This window comes from Gadus morhua, chromosome 15, assembly GCF_902167405.1.
Source record: "Gadus morhua chromosome 15, gadMor3.0, whole genome shotgun sequence".
Lineage (NCBI taxonomy): Eukaryota > Metazoa > Chordata > Actinopteri > Gadiformes > Gadidae > Gadus > Gadus morhua.
Window position 1 is genome coordinate 26,251,854 of NC_044062.1, and position 16,981 is coordinate 26,268,834.

A 16,981-nucleotide genomic window follows, 5' to 3' on the forward strand; every position below is an offset into this window, starting at 1 on the left:
ACATTAGGGGAGGGAGCAGTAATCAAACAGGAGGGAAACCTGACATGTGGAGAAACAAGACCGATACCAAAGTAAAACAGACACACTAAAACAAGACAAGGAAACCGACAGACCATGACATGATCGCAAGCAGAGGACCGTGAGAGTTATTGAGCAGCAGCTGAACCAGTCTAAAAATCGGACACGTTAACGGAGCACTGAACTAGGCCCTCTCGGATGCCAGGTCGAAACAACATTTGTTTCACTACGACTCCTTTCAGCTGCACACCCCTCTTCCCCAAAAAATAATTAGAGATAATGGCTAATAAAACGCTTGAGGTGGCGTTTTGAAAAGAAAAAACTTAAATTTTTTTAGGACATGGCATGAAGGTAATTATGAGCCTTTGATTGATATCCAGACATTTTTTGCCGAGACACATTCCTGTACCCCACTTGTATTGGAGTGAACGGAGATATCTACTTCTGGGTCCCATGATTTGAGGGACCCGTCCACAGCCCACTTAAACAGCAGCAATACCAGGCTTGGCCGCTGAGCACTGGTGGAATGCGGAAGTATGCAGTGTTCCTGGGTGCTTGATACAGACACGCACAATCAGAACAGGTCAAATTCCAACAGACTCTGGGGTCAAGGGTCATGCAGGAAAACAGAGCAACGGAGGGTGTGATGTCGAGTTTTTTTCACACCGGAAGCAGGGAACGAATCGATGTGCAACCACAAGTGTGTTTCTGAGAGTGAAAGAGTGACAGATCAACTTAAAGAGAGACTGTGACAACCGAGGGGAGAGGAGGGAGGCAGGGTGAGGGAGAGCACTGCTTTCTCATGGGATTCACTCCCTCCTTCTGTGAATCTATTCTCTCGTTGACAGCATGGATGGGATGTGTCAACGTCCTTTGGAAATAAATATAATTGACTATTAACGATTCACTAACTATTTCCAAAGGGGTAACTTGGTGACTAATGAGCAATTTGATCATTGTGTGCAAGTGCGCTTACACTTTACATTAAGGTGTCTCTGTTTCTGTGTAATTACAGAAGTTAGTAAAGCAATATGTGATATAGCGAGCTCCACTCATAGGGTCGGGTCAGGGTTCGGCTGTTCTATTACGTTTTTACATGCACATGCTGTTACTAGAACAAGAAGCCTGCATTGGAAGTGTTACTGTATATTCCAATATGAATATGTGTGCTGTATTGAATTTATTTTAGCATCACAAAAGGAACCCATTCGTTTAGACCCCATTTTCTGGCATCTACCACAGCCTGTTCTGGTCAGTGTCGGCTGCCATCTCTGGAAGGTTGGACTCCTGGGTGAAAAGTGTTCATTATGTGAACACTGCTGCTTCTGAGATAAGTGTCACTCTTCACTGTGTGTGCTTTACCTGGAAGGTTTATCCTGAATGTTCTCAACCCTGATATTCCACACAGTGGCGTTCAACGGTAATCCTAAACAATGACAGTCCAATGTCAGTCCGCTTCTCCACATCTCCTCCTTCAAATCTGCGGGGGGGTTAGCTTCTGCGGTGGGTCCATGCTATTGGGTCTGGAGCGTTTGCTTCTTCTTTTATCACTGAAGGAACCATGACACAAGTCGCCCAGTCCTCCGACCCCCTCAGCCCACCAGGGGAGCCCAGCCACCCACTTCAAAGGAAGAGGGGGTTCAAATCAAAAGCACGCTGTCCTCTAGCCTCCCCCCCTTCCCATGTGCATTCCCGTGAAAAACATGGTACTGGTCCTCGCTGTGATCTCAGTTCACATCTCATGGGTGTATGTGTGTGTATGTGTTCATGTGTGTTCGGTTTGAGTGTTGTGTGTGGTGCATGTGTGTGTCTGCATGTGTGTTGCGTGAGTGTGTGTGAGACCTGGCTTTTTGCGATGTCTTCCACATTTTACACAAGGCTCTGTGATTTCCCACCTTGACGTGTGCTGGCGGTAGACGGGGTCAACACGCACGCCGAGAGGTCATCCAATCGGCTTTGGAAGGCGCTGGAACGGTTCAATGGGAGGAAAGTGGAAGATGCCATTGGGGCCAGGGCATCAGCCTTCGCAGGACCTTAGACATTTGACAGATGCTCACCAACCCCTCCCCTCTGTGCAACACAAAGCCATGTTGCATGCTCATAACACGACACTGTACAAGAACACACTTGATTACAAAGAGGAACGGAGACTCTTTTTGTTGTTCAATTATGTCAATTATGTTGAGTTAAAGTAACAGTTCAATGTAATCAATTAATACATGCATACATGACGCTACAGAAATGTAATTGAATTCCGACTTTCAGACTTTCTGCATTTATTCGTCCGTTTCGCTTCAATAAATTGACTCATATCTATGGTTACATTCAATATAAACAAGCCCTCAAGAGAGGAGCAAGGATTTTACACACATATATATATATATATATATATATCCAACCCTAACGATCCCTACATCAATGGTTCATTTTCCTTCCTCAGTGTTCCCTGTTTTCTCCTTTGAAACACAGTACTATGAAGACTGATTGAATTTGTCTGTGTAATCAACATACAAGAATTTGTGATTCCAAAGGAAAGCTTCTGACATGGCAGCCATTTTGCAGCAGTTAAGGGGTCGACTTTGAAGATCCAGAGTACTCTAATTGCTTGTGTTTATGTTTCTGTGTGTGTGTGTGTGTGCGTGCGTGCGTGCGTGCGTGCGTGCGTGCGTGCGTGCGTGCGTGCGTGCGTGCGTGCGTGCGTGCGTGCGTGTGTGTGTGTGTCTTATGACCTGTCAAAGAGGGATATATATTGATTACACACTGTAGCAATGTCATCCACTACACGTTACCTCGGTGGCTGCCACGCTCCACCTAGGGGACTTTAACTGGGCTCCTCCAGTTCAGGACACTGGTTGGTGGTGCTGGAAATCTGGTTTATTGTAACGTTTGTATAAAATGACGCATGGCTCTGGTGTCCCATGCTGCCATGCAGGAGATGTCTCTCTGAGTGTGTTTGGCGATGGCAGGTTTAACCTTTGCACACCGATTACTAAATGTACAACAGGTGTGCAAAAGCCAAAACAAAAAGGGGGTCAGCATCAACGCTGTTGTCAATGAGAGTGTCCAACTAGTATCGCCAAACAGATATTATTACACTATTAGATTTCAGCTTATTTCTAAACTGTTCGTATAGACTCTGCGTTGAGTATTTTTCGTTGTAATACTAATTCTTGATGTCGAAATCAAAGCAACTTGACAGGTTGGATAAGAGGGTTGAATTTATGGTTTATTCCAGGATGTTATACAGCGAGATACAGACTTAGGTTGAATAATCTATAGTGTACGCGGTTGAGGAGCTGTTTCGTTACGTGTTCCTTGGCTGTCGATCCCTCTTCTCACCGAACCAAAGTATTTATAATAAAGAAACGTGAATAACAAGAGAACAGAAGCACTCTCAGCCTTGATAAGGTATGTTGCCCCCGACGACCAGGTTGGTTCATCCTTGTTGAGACATAACAAATGGAGGAATGTTGGAAATAACACCTTGTGTCAGAGTGAGAGCCACTGCCTTGTTTCTAGACTAGAAATGTGAACATAGAGAGACACTAAAATACACCAACATTCTACATTATGGACAGGCTAGCTTTGCCTCCCGATATAGAAAAGGTAAGTTCTTGGCCTTTTGTGGATTCAACCTCATGCCAATAAGCCTTGCACAGATGAGCCTTTCAACTAAATTTAATTACGCTTATGCTATCCATATTTTATAATGTAAAAGTATATAATTGTCTGCTGGCAAACATAGTTTTCTTTTGCAGTTGTGTTGAGGCGTTGTGTGGAGGCGTTTGTAGTAGTTGTGTGTTTGACACTTCTCAGCCACCATAGTGGATGCAGTGCCTGGAGACAAGTTCCATGTCTGCTGCCAGTGCCTTGCTCATGGTCATGCACAGATGTGCCACACACTGCTATACCATGTCAGTTATTCTAGACCAGAGGTCTAGAATAAGTATGTTGATTAGTCAAACTAACCCTCAATGTGTTTGATTTCTAAGACGTACCCACATTTAGGTTTCGTATTGCATATTTATCGTTTGATTTCATCTTTATTGTGTACATTGTTATGAATCTGAAAAGTTTGACATTGAATTTGATGAAGGTGACGTTGACTGAAGTGCAATCCAGATTGAATAAATCCATCATTAAGGGAAGAACCAAGCTGTGGTGTATCTCCTGAAGGAATGGCAGTGAATCCCAACTGACATTTGATTTCCCAAGTTGGAGATCAAATGGAAATAATATAACTTCAAAATGAATGTACTTACATACGTTGTGTATTACATCAATTAGTAAGAACTTGATAATAATAAATTATAACAGTAATAATAATAACTAGAAAATGCATTGCTTTCGTACAAAGTGAGGTTGAAAATATTTTTTAAAGGGGACGTATTATACCACCAGATGTGACTGTGATTAGCCTTACAAGCTGTTTCGAAAATCTGTCCCATATGACATCACTAGTGGGCCTGTCCTCCTAGATCTGTGCTGGATAGATCAGTCTACCAGCCTACCCAGTTGACTGAAGTAACAGTTGCTCATCTATCCAGAACAGATCTACTTCTAATATTTTAATTCTTACAATTTAATTATTCTAGTTTATTCTTGAGTGCTATGGACATTTTGACATTCAGTCAATCATTAATGCATTGGTTATAAAAGAAGATATATTATATATATATTATGGATTCAAGTTGGTCGCAGGCTTGTTTTTCTCAAACTGCACAAGCGGTGGATATTGGCGGATGTTGGTCCTGTGTATTGATCTGGCGCTTAAAAAAGTTGGAGACCACTAGACTACATTGTAGCAAACAAAGTGGAACAGGTACGGGTTTCACAGAAAGGTATAGGAGAATATAGGAGAAAGGTATAGGAGAATATAGGAGAAAGGTATAAGAGAATATAGGAGAATATAGCAGAAAGGTATAGGAGAATATAGGCGAAAGGTATAGGAGAATATAGTACAAGTTCAGAGAAATGTATAGAAGAAAGGTTTGGAGAATATAGGAGAAAGGTATAGTAGAAAGGTATAGAATAATATAGGAGGAAGATATGGGAGAATATAGGCGGAAGGTATAGGGGAATATAGGAGAAAGGAATATGAGAATAAAGGGGAATATACGAGAAAGTTATATAAGAATATAGGACAAAGGTCAATGAGAATATAGGAGAAAGTTATAGCAGGATATAGGAGAAAGGAAAAGGAGAATAAAGGAGAAAGATATAGGAGAATATAGGAGAAAGGTAAAGGAGAATATAGAAGAAAGGTTTGTGAGAATGTAGGAGAAAGGTATAGGAGAATATAGGAGAATATAGGGGAAAGGTATAGCAGAAAAGGCATTGCAGAATATAGAGGAAGGTTTAGGAGAATATAGGAGAAAGTTCTGTGAGAATATAGTAGAAAGGTATAGGATAATATAGGAGAAAGGTACAGGAGAATAAAGGAGAAAGTTATATGAGAATATAGGAGAAAGTTATATGAGAATATAGGAGAAAGATATAGGATAATATAGGAGAAAGGCATAGAAGATAGGTATCGGAGAATATAGGAGGAAGGTATAGGATAATATAGGAGAAAGGTACAGGAGAATAAAGGAGAAAGTTATATGAGAATATAGGAGAAAGTTATATGAGAATATAGGAGAAAGATATAGGATAATATAGGAGAAAGGTATAGAAGATAGGTATCGGAGAATATAGGAGGAAGGTATAGGATAATATAGGAGAAAGGTATAGGTTAATATAGGAGGAAGGTATAGGAGAAAGGTATAGAAGAAAGGTATAGGAGAATATAGGAGAAAGGTATAGGAGAATAAAGGAGAGGCAAAGGCCCTTCCCTCCAAAAAGCACATGGGAGCACGGCTTCATTGGCACACACACACACAAACACGCACAGACACACACAGACCTTTGGATTTAGAAATATAGAACCTCAAAGATTGTTGAATGGACAGATGAGAGAAAGGTCATAAATGCACATGGCACACACTTGTGGAGTGCTTGACATTTTTTAATGCTAGCAGACAAGTACATCAGCAGATGAATGTGTGAAGAAAGTTCTACGAATAACCAAGTCCTTAACCCCATTGGGATGCTTTGGTAGTACGTTGAAGGACCCTGAAGGATGCCCTCAAACCCGGCACATCAGGAATCCGGAGAGATGTGTTGTACGGAGTGGGCCAAACCGTCTACAATAGAATTAGACTGATTCACTAAAAATCAGTTATCAGGTCACATTGATAACTTATTAACAAGTTAGAAGAGGCAGAAACGAGAGAGCGAAACTAATATTAAATTATTTAAACTAATTTATTTCTTAATTTTTATGGGTTTAATCCTAAAGGCCTTCCGTGAAAACCTTATGTATATACGATGTGCGTAGGCTGGCGCATCTGAGCACAGCTATGTGATTGAAGTCGTTTGTCACACTGTCTTTTAGTCTGGGCCTTGATCATAGCCTGGCAACAAAACCGCATGCTGGCAATCTAAAGTCGACTCAACACTTATATTGTTCCGCCAAATGATGAGCTGAGGTGCCCCTGTCATAAATTAACTTTTTATCTTGTCAGCTCATTGGTAAATGGTAAAAACCCACGGGTGGTAAAATGGTAAAAATCAATGGGTATAAAAACATTAATACGTGAATGCGTGGTAATGTTACCGCGTCACCAGGTGAACACGCTTAGCTCAATGGATTTTAAACCCTAAATAACAAAGTCATGTAGTTCGATCTGTCTTAATGTGTTATGTAATATTTGTGTCTTATTGCTTTGGTATGGAGGCTGGGAGGGGACCAGGGGATTGAGGCTGGGAGGGGAGTTGACCGGGGATGGAGGCTGGGAGGGGACCAGGGGATTGAGGCTGGGAGGGGAGTTGACCGGGGATGGAGGCTGGGAGGGGACCGGGGGATTGAGGCTGGGAGGGGAACGGGGGATTGAGGCTGGGAGGGGAGTTGACCGGGGATGGAGGCTGGGAGGGCAGTGGAGAGGGGGGATGGAGGCTGGGAGAGGGCCGGGGGATGGAGGCTGGGAGGGGACCGGGGGAGTGAGGCTGGGAGGGGAATGGGGGAGTGAGGCTGGGAGGGGAGTGGACCGGAGGATGTAGGCTGGGAGGGAAGTGGACCAGGCTGGAAGGGCCAGCGGGGATAGTTTGGGGATTAGGTAAATGTAACTTTAAACCATTATATTAATACCGTCCAGTCACCTCAAAGTAACGTGGGTGCGTGGACACACATTCACACATGCACACACAAAACAGATAAACCAATTCTCACTCACTCAAATAATAACATAAGCACACAGACAGACACAGCGGGAGATGGTGAGAGTCAAAATAACACCCACACATCTGTTCTTTAGAACATTTTATGTGTGGAGGGGGTGAGGGGGAGAGAGGGGAAGCCAAATACTAGGGGTTAATCCTAAATCTTAACCATGGGGAAACCTGATCCAGCTTAATGTTACAATAACACTTGGGACAGACACACATAAACGCACAGACACACACCCAGACATATGTAGACAGACACAGTGGGCACACAGGAAGCTATTGGGTGTCCAAACAGTATCACTGATATTTTGAGCTGGGCTCATTTAATGGGGAGTGGGTCCAACAAAGACTGCCTTTCAACACACACTAAGGTCTATTCATCATCATTGTTATTATAGAATTTCTAAAACCATACGCTCATTCTTGTTTGCCTCACATTTTGTGTTTATTGAAGCTTTTCACCATTTCTCTGATTATTTAAAAAGTGCCCATAAATATCCGACAAGCTTCACATAGAAAAACCAAACAGTAAAAAATATTTACACTTTAACTGAACCTGGGCACAGCTGGGGAACAACCAATTAAAGGGGCTTCTACATAACCTATCCAGAGGTTTGTCTCTGGCTGAAGAGGATGTTTGGGTTTAGTATATTACTTTTTATCCTATATATTAGAAGTGAAGGGGAGTGCCTAAAGTTTTGAAATTGCACTGTATGTGAGGCAGTGAGACGGCAACTCAAGTAAAAATAAGTGTTAAAGGGAAAAATACAACAATGTCTCTTGCTGGCAACAATACAGAACCACTCCACACTCATTTATTCCACCTTCATTTGTCGAGTCGGCAGGAAAAAAACTAGATTTCCTGATTCAGAGAGAAGTTTGGTGTCACACAGTTGGGCTCTCTCTTCTCAAGGAGCCAAAGCCCTGCCTAGGGCCGCTTTACATGCCATGCCTTAACACTTTCCCATTAGGATTTCCATGGTTTGAATCTTTGATTTATCTCCATTTCCTTATACTCTGTGTTTGAAATTACTTTGATTTGATTATTTTTATATCTCTCTCTCTCTCTCTCTCTCTCTCTCTCTCTCTCTCTCTCTCTCTCTCTCTCTCTCCAGTGTATCCCCTTGCCTGGGGCCGTTGCAGCCAGCCGACCGGCCTGTCTCCATTTCGCTGGAGCTTACTGGCTCTCAGACACTAGCTGAACAAACACTGGGCACACAGCTGGCCATCACGTCTGCATTTGTCTTTCAAATCCCTGGAACCCAACCTTCCATAACCCAAGTCCCGAGAGTCCGTCTTCACATCTGCATAGCTGCTACCACAGTGCAGTTTGAGTGTGTGTTTGGGGCGGGGAGGAGGGGTGTGCATTTGTGTTTTTGTGTATGTGCCTTCATGCGTCTCAGTGTGTGTGTGTGTGTGTACACATTCTGGGGGTTCTTTGGCATGAGAGAGTTGCAGAACCCATGGGATAGAAATCATACTTTCGTACAAATGCAAGGTACACACATACACTTCACACAACCTCTTAAAACCTGATGCAAACACAAGTATGCACATACACACACACACACACACACACGCACACACACACACACACACACACACACACACACACACACACACACACAATCCTGCGAAGGTGCACGCAACGATGTACCAGAGAATGAAAGGGTGACGTGAGGGGCCACTCTAAATGTTATATTTCTTTAAAGATACGGTTGCATTGGATAAAGTTGGCTGCTGCCTGCCAAGGCCTAGCCAAGCTTATTCCTGTGAATGGAGGGTTTATGTTTCAAAGAGATCCAGTGTGTGTGTCCAGACATACCCGATGCATGTTTGCTGGTCTCTGTCTGTATTGTGCTTCAATGAGAGTAAACCGTGAAGCTTAGAGCCAAAAAAACAAAACACAACCTGATCCCTGAAACATCGTTCAGTAAGTTTTGCCTTTTCCTTTGATAACGCGCCTCTTTTCAGGACTGATCTGCCTCATAAAAATGTAATTTATTAATGTCTTTGGTCGTGCTAAATCCCCTTTAACACTCTCTTAGTAATCTCACCCTTTTTTTAGCATTAAAATAACTTTCCAGGGGATAATATTTGTCCAAGCGTTCTGAAAATATTACAAGATAGCTTTGGGATGCTGTATATCTCATGAACCCCATCCATGGTGCAGATTATTTTCAGGAGACATTTTTGGGCATCGAAAATCTTGTGAACTGTAATATATCCAGTTGGGCTTCAATAATCAAAGGTTTAATAATCATCAATAAACCTTTTCCTTCAAAACATCAATCTCTAATATCTGTTGAGGTAGAAAAACTAAAATTGAAATTATGTTTTGCAGTCTCAGTTCCGTCAATCATGTTGTACTATAACGTTGTCCAATGCATTTGCTGTTGTTCTCACAATGAACCGACCACCATGCTGCTGTCTGCTACACCCTGTAACTGATCCTAGATCCTCGCTGGGGTTCTAGGTGAGCAGTCACTCACGCACAACTCAAGCAGTCCCTCAGAAGTGGAACACAATCTCTCACGGCCTCCCCTGTGTGGTACCAAAACTTGCAGTCTTGACCCTCTTTTCACACCTGTTTCGTCAATCTTCCCTGACTGATTTGGGGTAATCCATATCGCCTGTCAATCACAAAAGCGCAAATGAATCACAGAAATGTCTGGAATAGCAGACAGGGAGGGACGTGTTTTGGGTTTTAATTTTCAAAACCTTGTGACCTATAGAGGATAGGGTTAGGGTTAGTCAGTGTTGTATAGTAGCGAAGTAGAAATACTTCGTTACTGTACTTAAGTCGTTTTTTTGGATATTTGTACTTTACTTTACTACTTATATTTCTCTGTACTTTTACTTTTACTTCGCTACATTTTGCAAAGAAAACGGATACTTTTACTCCGCTACATTTCCCTTGAAACCTTCGTTACTCGTTACAAAATCAACTCATCTTTAGGAAAAAAAAATGAATCATGAGAGATATGAGAATAACGTTGGGGACTGTGGTAGAACACAGACTGCGAGCCTGTTTGGCGAATCAGCGCACGTTCGCAAAGCCCCCTTGCTTAGTTACTGTTGCTACGTCGATCAAAACTCCTACGACTGTCAACACACAAATGCATGGCTAGGACGAGGGCAAGGGCTATCAAAATTCTACTATTTGTATCAGGCTGGTTTGTACACGCAGTATTACAACACTATCTTATACACTTCAATACGCTGTATATGTGCCATTTTAGCTACAAAGCTAATTTAAATACCCTTTTTGGGCAGGGACTTAAGTTTTCCGAAAATCCGCGATCCTGGATGACACCAAAATCAATATTAAGTAACGTGTACCAGCGCACACACGCACACGCACGCACACACACGCACGCACAGACACGCACACACACGCACAGACACACACACACACACACTTTCGGTGCTGTTTTAATAATGATAAATAATTCATTTAATTTGTATAGCACACTTTAACACTGCAAGGAGGTTTGAGTGTCCTTGATTTAAAATGAGCGGTGAGGAGGTCCTGGAGGTAGGTTGGACCGGAAGTGTTTATGGCCTTGTGGAGTTTTGCCTATTGTGTTTGTGTTAGTTGAATTAAACTCCATTATTCTCAAAATTCTGACGCTTTGCTTTTTTATTAACAGCAGTTACTTGTACTTTTACTTTCAGTACTTAAGTACATTTAATATCAGAAAAGTACTTTTGATACTTAAGTACAGTAAAGATCAGGGGTCTCATTTATAAAACTGTGCGTAGGATCGTTACTAAAAATGTGCGTACGCCCAGAAGCCAAGTTTTGCGTGCGCCAAAAAGTATTCAGATTTATAAAACACTGCGTACGCACACCTGTACGCAATCTTTGCTTTATAAATCACATACTGACTACAATTGTGTGCAGCTGAATCAGCTTCACGTTCCGCCCTCTACACGCCCCTTTTTAACCATAAATGGTCAATGCAAATGACCTCATGAATGCGATCTGCATATAAAACAGACTCAGATGCCGGTATTATGTCTTGTTGGAAACAATGGCAGAAGTACTGAGAAAATCAAAAAAGCGAAATTTCACGGAGGTTGAAGTGGAGACACTTGTGGGTGAGATGGAGGCCCGAAAGGTAGTTTTGTTCGGCGGTCACGGGATTGGGATCGCCAACAACAAAAAGCAGAGTGAGTGGCAACATGTTGCTGCAGCAGTGAACTCTGTCAGTAGCACGGAGCGCACAGTCCCAGAATTAAAAAAGAAGTGGTCTGACATAGAGTTACATATTTTTATGTAGCCTACCAATAAATCGTTATGGTCCCTTTTTTTTTTTTTTTGTTTAATATGCTCTCCCTTATGCATAACCCTTTATTCACTTTATGTTTTTTTTATCTGATTTTATGTATTTTAATTTTTAGATCTTTTGTCTTGTCTTCCTTTTATTATGGAAAACACTTCATTGTATTTGTGTAAAGCACTTTGGGTTGCCATTGGCATGAAATGTGCTATATAAATAAAAGTACCTTACCTTTACCTTAAATACCCTCTCCCTCCGAATCCTGCATGGTCCGCCAGAAGTGCCATATGGTGCAGCATTACCACGGCGCTCACCTCTGTATTTATAGGGTTACGGTAATAAGACTGACGAGAACGCCTTGGATAATCAGTTTGTAATTACCCACGTAAAATGTTCTTGAACATAACCCCTTTTTAATGCCTGATTTGTCATGAAAAGCATCAAGAGTAACGGACAACGATTGTGATGAGTGTGGCTTGGTTTTTCACACTTGGGATTTAATTGACATTTGATCATGTGTTTAGTGTCACATAAAAATATTATGTTATTGACACATGTTGGACAGATGCTTTATTCCATGCAGTCGCGCCGTCAGTGGACAGTATGGAGTGACGGGATTAAATACAGAGAATTTCTTTTTATATCTATTCTAAGGAGATATTTCTGGAGTTATAACTGAGAAATAACGCAGTGGACTTAAATTATTCAGATTAGGATTTAACGCATGATACGGGTTGAAATTAAATTGATGAAGGGCGATGATAAAACATAATCGTTCTTCTCACTCTGCAATTCTTCGGTCTGACTTCAGTTCACCACCACACCGTCTGTGTCGCCAATTCTCCTTTTCCTCCAAACCATGCGTACGCATGGGTCAGAGTTTGCTTAGGGCTGCGCACATTTTCCCGTCAAGTTGGTTTTTTATAGATCACAACCTTGGCGTGAAAAGTCACGTACGCAACTTTCAGCCCCGTTTTGTGCGTACGCAACGGTTATAAATGAGACCCCAGATACTTTAATACTTTTACTTAAGTACTATTCTAAAAGGTGACTTTTACTTTTACTTAAGTAATTTTCCAGTAAGGTATCTGTACTTTTACTTAAGTATGGCTTTTGAGTACTTTATACACCACTGGGGTTAGTAGATATTGCAATTTTTTTAAACTTGGTCGGAGAGCATTTAATGTAATAATCGCCTCAAAATGTATTGTATTCTTGGATAAAATGTATTGTATTCTGGGATAAATGTACCAAAGAAGGGAAACACAAAGAGGAACTCAGACCATTTTCACATGACTGCATTAAATCATTATTGAAATTCAATGGGAATCCATTCAAGGTGGTGTATACTTTATGATTTCTGTACCAGGCCGCTCTGAGCTGATCGCTGCTCCATCCCTGCTGCTTTTCACTCACACAAGAAGCTGTCAGTGGAGTGAAAGTGGCTGCTTAATGTGAAGCAGTATCCTGGTCTAGTCAGTTGGTCAGTCCTCTGGTCCCTGGAGTTCGCCGCAGGCTGTTTTACAGTAAAGCATATTCATACAAATCTGTGAGACAACTTGGATGCCAGCAATATAGTGTGATGTAGTGCTTTATGGCATGGCTCATTTACAGTACATTTGGTTTCTACTCAGAAAAAAGCCTTGAAATCCAGACCCACATCTAGAAAGCTGTAGTGTCTGGCAACGATTAATGAAAATGGCCATACTCCAGGGGTGGCACCAAGCATGCATTTGAAAATATCACTGCACGCAATTGGAATGAACTACGACCAATCAGAAGAATACAAGGGGTGACGTATCCAGACCAGCGGAGATAACGATAGTTATGTTATTATAACTCTAGTTCTATGATTGTAGGCGTAGCCGTCTAGGCTTCGCCTTATGGGCTTGTCCCTGAAAATTCAAACTATGCACCTATCAGCGTGGGCACCGCCCACATTTCCCCACGGTATCCTGTCTATATAAGGCGGTGTATACCGTCGCTCATCCTCCATGCTTTTCTTTCAGCATTTGGAGGGTACAGCAGGTGGGAAACTAGACGGATACGCCTAAAATCATAGAACTAGAGTTATAATGACATAACTATCGTTTTATTTAATGTAGGCTACGCCGTGTAGGCTTCGCCTTATGGGCTAAGGTGAAGCTGCGTGTGGAGCCCGATCAATGTACTCCTGCTGGACCCCAGTCAAAACGACCTAAGTCACCAGAACACATTAAGACTCAAAAAAGCCAAGGAAGTGTAAAACAAAACAGCTTAATAAAAAGCGAATTCCTCCTAGATCAAGCATGGCAATGATCAAGGGAGAAAAAAGTGAGTCTGTAAAGACTCCGGCTCTAATCCGTGCTTCATGGAACCCATGAAAAGGAAAAGAAAAACCAGAGCAACACGGTTTCCATTAGGTCCGCTACTACCGGGGGCGGAGCCACAGAATCCGTCTCTCCAAACTCTCGGCCGTTTCTTATTGGAGGAAAACGGCGGGAGTGCCACACTGGCAAACAAAGCCACCTGACAATTGGCAAGCCAATAAAGAAACCCCCCTAGCCTGTTTTCTATTTGAAAAAAGGTGGGAGAGTAAGACTGGTAATCAAGTCCAACTCGCCAGCCGGCGAGAGGAAATCCAACCACGCCGCTTTAAAGAACATGTCTATATTCTTAAGCCGTAAAAGGGGTCCCGGACTCCAGCACAGAGTTGCAGAGTGAGCCCCTGGACATGTCTAACATGTAAAAACGGACAAAGGGGCCGGGGGAAGACCATGACGCAGCCGTGCAGATGTCTTCCACCGAAACGCCCCTGAGTAGAGCCGTTGAAGAGGCCATGCTCCGTGTTGAGTGAGCTTTAACGCCCAATGGTGGCGCCAAGCCCTGCCGAGAGTAGGCTAAGCAAACACCCTCACATACCCAGCGAGAAAACCGCTGTTTAGAGAGAAAGCGGCCCCTGCTAGCGTCCCTATAACACACAAACAACTGTTGTGTGGAGCGGAACGCGGCCGAGCGATTCACGTACATAGCCAACGCCCGAACCGGGCACAGGAGATGTAACTCCGCCTCCGCCTCACTAGAATGAGGCAGGGTGTGAAAAGCCTTAAGCACAATATCCCTAAGGCCGAAAAGAACAATTAATGTTCTCGGGAGGAACGCAGGATTAGGTCTGAGCAACGCGAAGGAGCTGTCCTCGTTTAGCAATAAGCAACTTGGGCTGACAGACAGAGCGGTTAGCTCACCGGCCACTTGGCAGAAACCAAGGCCAACAAGAGTGCCGTCTTAAATGACAGGGCATCCAAGGGGGCCTGAGAAAGAGGCTCGAAAGGATCCCTGGACAATCCGCGCAACACTGTGGGGGATCCCAGCGTGGTGTAAGCACGCGGGAAAACAGGCCTAACCCGTCTAGCCCCACGCAAGAATCTATTGACCAGTGGATGGCTGAAGATCGGTTCACCATCACAGCCTGCATGGCCAGCCGAAACGACTGCCGCATAGACCTTGATAGTGGAGAGGGCCAAACCTTTTTCCAATAAGTTTTGCAGAAACGAAAGCACGCTTCCCACCTCGCATTGAGATGGGACAGCGTGGTTCCTCTCACACCAATTAGAGAAGGCGCACCACTTAGAGGGAAGAGGGAAGAAGTAGAGGGAAGAAGTAGAAGGCGCACGAGCGCTCTGAATAGTGTTGATAACCGTCTCAGGCAAACCTTTGCCCTGCAGGATCAACCTCTCAGGAGCAAAACCAACAGCCGTCCCGAGACATCGGGCGGGTGGTGCACCGTCCCGTGGGCCTGTGAAAGCACATCCGGCTTGAACGGTACTGGCCACGGCGCTGACCGCGAGAGTGCGGCCTTCTCTGGAAACCACAGAGCTGAACGGTTCTCCGGGGCCACTAATATCAGGGACAGTCTCTCCTGTCTGACCCGTTCCAGAAGAGGAAGGATCAGCTGGAGCGGGGGAAACGCATACAAGAGAGCCCGCGGCCAAGGTGTGTGTGCCAACGCATCTACCCCCAACGGGGGAAGATCCCGAGGGCTGAGGGAGAACCACCACCTGCAGTGCGTGTTCTCCCTGGACGCGAAGAGGTCCACCTGCGCTGTCCCAAACCTCTGCCAGATCAGTCTGACAATGTCGGGATGTAACCGCCACTCGTCTCGGCGGGGACCGCCGCGAGACATGAGGTCCGCCCCAAAGTTCTGGGCGCCCGCGATATGCAGGGCTCTCAGACTGAGGAGATACTGATGAGCCCAAAGCCAGAGCTCGACCGCCTTTCGGTGGAGAGCAGGGGAGCGGACTCCCCCCTGTCTGTTGATGTACGCCGCCGCCGACACGCTGTCTGTCCTGATCAGAACGTGGCGGCCGCGCACCAGGTCAAAGAAATGCAACAGCACTTTCCTCACAGCGTCGAGCTCCAACACATTTATGTGTGCTGTAGGGGCGTGCGCCACTCGTCTCCGACCGAGTGAGAGAGGCACGTTCCTCTCCAACCCGTCAACGAGGCATCCATGAAGACCACTACGTAGGACGCCACCCTGCCCAGGGGATCACCCCTGAGAAGGGCGGAGGGTCTTTTCCAATATTCCAGGTCTGGCGACACCGAACTGGGAACGAGGAGCACCCTGAGCTTGTGTCGCCTGGGGTCCAACCGTTGGCGAGCAAACCACCGCTGGAGTCTGCGCATAAAGAGCAGACCCAGGGGGACCACGGGCTGGGCAGCTGCCATCAGCCCTAACAGGCGCATGGTGGACAGTGCGGTCACGTTTCTGCGAACGTGAAAAACGGGAGGGCGCCGACAGGATGGCGTCTCGCCGAGGAGGCGAAAGCATCGCAGTCATGGTGGCTGAGTCTAGGCAAAGCCCCAAGTAGACTGTCTGCCGGCTGGGGAGCGGGGAGCTCTTCTCCCAGTTGATGGCAAAACCCAGGAAGGAGAGAAGGTTTATCACCAACACGGTGTCCCTTCTCGCGGTCTCTTCTGAGTTGCTCAGACTAAGCAGGTCGTCTGGGTAGAAGAGAATCCTCTTTCCCTGACGCCTGAGCGGTTCCAACGCCGTCTCCACACACTTCGAGAAGGTGCGCGGAGCCAGGGAATAGCCGAACGGCAGACACTGGTACTCGTACGCCATCCCCATAAAGGCAAAGCGGAGAAACTTCCTGTGCGCCTGCCGAACAGGGACGTGGAAGTAAGCATCCTTGAGATCCAGGGAGGTGAACCAATCGCCCTCTCTCACACACCGGAACAACGCTCCGACAGTGAGCATTCTGAACTTCCTCGTGGCAACGAATCTGTTGAACACGCGAAGATCCAGAATAGGTCTCTTTTCCCCTGACTTCTTGGAAACCAGGAAGTAGCGGGAATAAAAACCTAGGTGAGACTCGTGGGGGGGAACTACAGTGATGGCCCCCTTCACCAAGAGACGTGCCACCTCT

General features: G+C 44.7%; 1 pseudogene; it reads right to left on the reverse strand.

The window, feature by feature from the left end:
- Nucleotides 1–6,777: 6,777 nt before the first annotated feature.
- Nucleotides 6,778–15,511, reverse strand: LOC115559745 (uncharacterized; annotated as a pseudogene).
- Nucleotides 15,512–16,981: the final 1,470 nt, after the last annotated feature.